General features: G+C 37.1%; 1 protein-coding gene across 2 annotated transcripts in view; it reads left to right on the top strand.

The window, feature by feature from the left end:
• The first annotated feature begins 1,428 nt into the window (after positions 1-1,428).
• Positions 1,429-5,661, top strand: part of LOC128248589 (zinc finger protein 253-like) — a 14,292-nt gene continuing 10,059 nt past the window's right edge. Inside the window, exon 1 of one of the 2 annotated variants that reach the window (XM_052970180.1) lies at positions 1,429-2,458. The gene's annotated coding sequence lies outside the window, so the exon portion shown is untranslated. Of the gene's footprint in view, positions 2,845-5,661 lie in introns of both variants that reach the window. The other variant, XM_052970179.1, reaches the window with a different exon arrangement.

The following is a 5,661-nucleotide window of genomic DNA, read 5'->3' as shown; positions in this document are numbered from 1 at the left end:
CCCACCAAACAGATAACACTTTAAGTAGGTGAAGGCCTTCTTTAGCCTGAGGTGGTGGTGTTTCTCCCTTCCCTACCCACTGTCTTCGGTGCTTGACATTTTTATAGAGAACCCATTTCTCGTCACCAGTCATTCAGTCCCAAAAAAGTTCATTCGTGAGACGTGACAGCAAAGAAGAGCACACATTCACTCTCTGTGCATGATTAGACTTGGAAAGTTTGTGAGGAACCCATTGACTCAATTTACTGACTTTTCAAATGGCATGCAAGTGTCGATGAATGGTTGAATGACCAAATCGAAGCTTCTCTGCTAGTTCCTCAACAGTTATGGGATTTTGTTTCACCAGAGTTTGCAGGACGTCCTTGTCAAGCTCTGCAAATCTTCCAGAATAAGTCTCGTCTTCTAGGATGTAGTTTCTGGTTTGGAATTTCTGGAACCACCATTGACACTGGCTTACGCTTATTGTCCAATCCCCATATAGTAACTTAGAAAGAAAACACACACACACACACATTAATATTCCTTGCACTTTCCGTTGTGTTGTTGCCTTTGTTGAACCCATAAAACAAAATATGCTGAATATGCTCCTTTGCCACTTCTATTATGGCTTTGAAGAAATAACTTAAAATCAAACTGTACTTTCAAAACTTGCACTAAGTATGAGAACAGTAAAATTACTACCAGAAATACACTTGCATACATACACAAACAAATTTTATTTCACCTTTATTTTTATTTATTCTTTATTCCTGCTTCCTTATTTATTTAGTCTATTATATATTTTAATCGTTTACTTTTACTCTTATATGCTTTAATTGATTATTATCATTATTTTTGAATTTAAATATAAATATCAAGTAATGCGCAAATGAACATACACGCTCACACAAATAATAAACATACTTTTATATTTAAATATAAATGATTACTTTCATAACCTTTTATAATATGCATAAATACTTACAAATTAATACAGTTACTTAGGAAGAAAACACACACACACACATACAATAATACATAAACAAAGACATTCATACTTATTTGATATGTATATATGCATTTAAACCGATATAATATACGCATGAACATAAGTTTATTTCACTTTCATGCAGTTTATTTTATTTTATTTTGTTCATTTTATTTTAATTTTCATTCTTTAGTTTTTATATTATATTTTTGCTCTTATATACTTTAATTTATATACCCTAATAAATAACTTAAAAAGAAACATATATATGCATCCGCATGCACGTTGGTGTATAAACTATTGACATCCATACTTGTTGTGTGTATATATATACAAGGGTTGGACAAAATAATGGAAACACCTAGCATCATAGCATCATAATTTTGAAATATCTATAAAACCGTCAAAAGCTTGTTTATTTTTGTTTTTTTGATTTATTATTAGTGTTGCTTAATACATTTTTCTAAAATTGCTGTTTCTTTTCAGATATCATCAGAAAATGGTAATTAAAATTCATTAAAATGACAGATCTATTGGACTTTCAAAGTGGTCAAATTGTTGGTGCTTGTATGGCAGACGCTAGCATAACAAAAACAGCAGAAATGTTTGGTGCATCAAGAAGTACTGTCTCGATAGTAATGACAGCCTTTGAGAAAGAGAGAAAAACCTCCTTGTCAAAACAAAACTCCGGAAGAAAACCAAAACTTTCAGATAAGGATTGTCGGACTCTTACGCAAATTGTTAGAAAGGATCACAAAGGTACAACTCCCAAAATTAGTGCAGAGCTTAATGACCACCTTGAGAATCCAGTTTCCACAAAAACTGTTCGCTGGGGGCTGCACAAAGCTGGATTTCACTGGAGGGCTTCAATCAGAAAACCACTACTTTCAAAAACAAACGTTGCAAAGCGTTCATAGTGGAGTAAAAACCTACAGAATTGGTCCCTAGAGCAATGGAAGAATGTTATTTTCTCGGACGAACCATCCATTACCTTATTTCTGACCACTGGCTGAGTATACGTGTGGAGACAGCCGAAAGAAGCATTTGACTCAGATTGCCTTCTTCCAACTGTTAAACATGGAGAAAGATCTGATGATCTGGGGTGGGGTGGGGGTCTATATCTTGGAAATCCGCCGACCCAGTGGTTTCCCTTCATGGCAGAATTAATAGTCAAGACTATTTAAGCATTTTACCTGATTAAATTCATCGTATGGTTGCAAAACTGTTCACACAGCTAAAGTTGTTACTGAATGGCACGAGGAACATTCTAGTGAAGTTGAACATCGTATCTGGCCACCACAGTCCCCAGATCTCAATATTATTGAACATTTATGGTGCATACAGTTCTATATTTAAGAGATGAGGAATTATGTATATTATTTGGATTATTTACATTCGACGGATATTTATGGTGCATTTTAGAAAAACAAGTAAAGAGTCAATATCCTCCACCATCATCACACATCCATATGTGTGTGCATCTGAATATATGTACATATATTTTTTATATATATGCATGTGTGTACATGTCTGCGTGTGAGTGTATGTGTGTGTGTATGGAAACACTCAGTGATGCATGGTATATCGGTGTGTAAGTGATTGTATAAGTATGGGCTAATGGATGAATGTATTTTGCGTAATGGTACAGTTTGGCATGTGCAGAATAACATGTTGAAACTGAATAAATAAACAGACAACGTGTACATTGCAGCTCATGTCGAACGTGATAACACACTCATACCAAGCAAATTGAAACCGTCAGCGTTTGTAAGTTTCAAAGAAGAAGCCATGAATGTTGTAGCATGAAAATCTAAATTTACTTACGGAAACAGTAACTGAGTATCGCTGAGGAGATACATATAGATCTTCTTATACAGGTAAATCGTTACATAATTTAATTTAAACTTAACTTTATATCCTGTATATACGAGGATCTGTATGTATCAAAACATTTGCAGTGATTAAAAAGCTGCCTAACCGTACTAACTCTTACTTTTGACTCTTTTACTTTTTACTTTCACACATGAGGAATACCTAAGACTAGAATTGGTAGCATACCATAAGAATACTACCGGCTATTTCGGAATTCTAAAGGTGAACAAGCTGTATTTGAGAATTTCTTGGATTCCATCAGGACCAGCAGTTGAGTTTGCATCCACCTCATCTATGGCTGGTAGTAAATCTTCTTTGCTAATATCGATGCATTCCATCGTAACTGCCTCGCTGGTTATAGGTGAGGCAAGAAAGAGGTCCACTGGTTTATTCACTTCTCTGTGTTCCAACGGGGTGGTAAAGACACTTTTGAACTGGCCATTCAGTACCTCACTGATCCTGGTTGGAATATCTGTGAGGGAGCCATCCTTTTGGAAGAGGGGGTCCTATCTTGCAGCGTAATGAAAGAAGGCCATTGTTTTTTTATAACCCAGGCTTCTTTGTATGTTCTTTCCCTCACATAGGATTGTTGCGGGCTTTTTTCAATCTCCATCAGTGTTGTTTTTAGGCAGGACCTTTTGCTACTTGTGGGATGTTGGTTGAGATGATTTGCAACCTTCGTCTGTTGTCTCATGAGGATCTTCCTCTCCCTTGGAATCTTGTTCCTATTTGCTATGGCCTTCTGCTCTGAGACATATTTCTGGCATATGGTTTGCACAAAAGACATGAAATATTCTAGTTTCATGCCAATGTCTGGTGTGGAGAAACATTTTGACTAATCCTGTCTGAGGATCTCTTTTTGGATCGATTTCCAGTCTGCTTTGTGGAAGTTCAGATTGGAGAGATTTTGGGTGCTTCCTTTAGGCTGTATGTCTCTGGCTACTTTCAGCCCAAACATAGACAGCCCTATTATGTTGTGATCCGAGACTAATGTTGGCGTCACTTTCACATCATGAACAATGTCTATATTATTCGTGGAGCAGAGATCCAAAATGTTATTCGCCCTAGTTTGTCTGAGTACAACTTGCTCTATAAATAGGGCATTGGTGAGGTTGAGCAGGGACTCCACTTGTGCTTGCTTGTAATGAGGCCTTTGGGCCATTTGACATTGGGGAAGTTGAAATCACTCATAAGAAATATGCTCACATGGTGTTCCAGTTTCATGAGGATTTCTTTAATTCTTGTGAGGCAATCTTCAAACTTGCTTACGTGGTTTGGAGCATCTGGTGGGCGATATGCATTACATATGACTATATTGTGTTGTCTTATGTATACAATTAGAGTGTCACATACTGAATTTCAGTATGACAATATGACCTGGGGTGTGAGGTCTTCATAGATGTATACAGCAACTCCACCATGGCTCCTTTCCTTTCTGTCTATTCACAGTATGGTATATTTTGGTACGTGTACTTCAGCATCCTCTATATCAGGGCTCAGATGAGTTTCCACAAGTGCTATGCATAGGGCTTGATTGCATGCAGCAAGGTCTCTCAGGAAAAAAATTTTGCTTTTGTTGTTGTGATGCCACAGGCCCCCAATATTTAGTAAAAATATTGGCATGACGACTGTGCAGGCATTAGGGGAGGCCATTCTGTGTCTGTTTATTGTGGTGGTCTTGCACAGTGGTGGGCAAGGTTCCTTGTTTATGCTTGATGTAGCCAGGTCAGCTGCTGCACAAATCTTTTGCACCCTGCACAAAAAAGACTCTTGCTCAGCTGTTGCCTTGCACATAACATCTGAAGAGCACACTGCATTTGTATGTATTTTCTGTGGTGGAAATTGGTGCCTTTCCTCAGGGAAGTATTTCTCCTTAAGGCCCCTGTAGTTTTGGTGGTATCTTGGGTGAACAAACTGGCAGTTTGTGCCGTCTTCCCATGCCAAGATTTGCTTTGCAGGTCCTTGAGTTCACTCCAAATTTCTTCTCTGCTCTAGGGTTTTGGATTCCATCGGAGCCTCCATGTTTTTGTTTCTTGTTTTGTGGTTTTGGGTTTCAGTTTTAATTATTTCATTTTTTCCTTTTCCTTTTTCTCCCCTTATTTATGTTTGTGCTCATGTTCTTTCCTTCCTTTTCTGGTGGTTGCACTTGCATTCCTCTGGTTGTCCAATGGGGTGAGGACTCCATTCCTTTGTAGGACCACTGGCACAGAGGGGCTTCTGGTTGCTGCTTCCTTAGCTTCCCTATCCTTATCAGCCTTGTCATTCACAGGGGTGGGAGATCCATTCCTTTGAGGAACCACTGGATCAAAGAGACTTCTGGTTTTTGTTTTGTTTTCCCTATCCTTGTCAGCCATGCCACAGTAGTTTTCCATGATGACATCAAGAGTGTCAATGTGTGGTCTGATAAGGGCATAGGATTGGAAGAATTCATTTTTCTTTCCCTCTATCTGCTCAGTGGTTCTACAGAAGCCATTATATATATATATGTATGTATGTATGTATAGTTTTAGGGAAAAGAACCACGGTTCATGAACTCATCGATGAAAATCCACTGTCACATATAGAAAAATTAATAATTAAAAGCACAATAAATGAGTATAATATAATACAAAGTAAATATCATGAGATAAAGACAATAAAATGACTACATGTGTTTCATAACTAATTTTCAAATAGGAAGGAAATTTAAATCGATTAAAACTATCGAAAATCAATTCTATTCAAAAATATAGCTAATCTTCAGGTCAAAATACAAAAAATAATAACAAATGAATGTATATATCAACCAACAATAAATACCAAATGAATTTATATAAAATACT

This window comes from Octopus bimaculoides, chromosome 8 (genome assembly GCF_001194135.2).
Source record: "Octopus bimaculoides isolate UCB-OBI-ISO-001 chromosome 8, ASM119413v2, whole genome shotgun sequence".
Lineage (NCBI taxonomy): Eukaryota > Metazoa > Mollusca > Cephalopoda > Octopoda > Octopodidae > Octopus > Octopus bimaculoides.
This window is presented reverse-complemented; position numbering and strand designations above follow the sequence as displayed.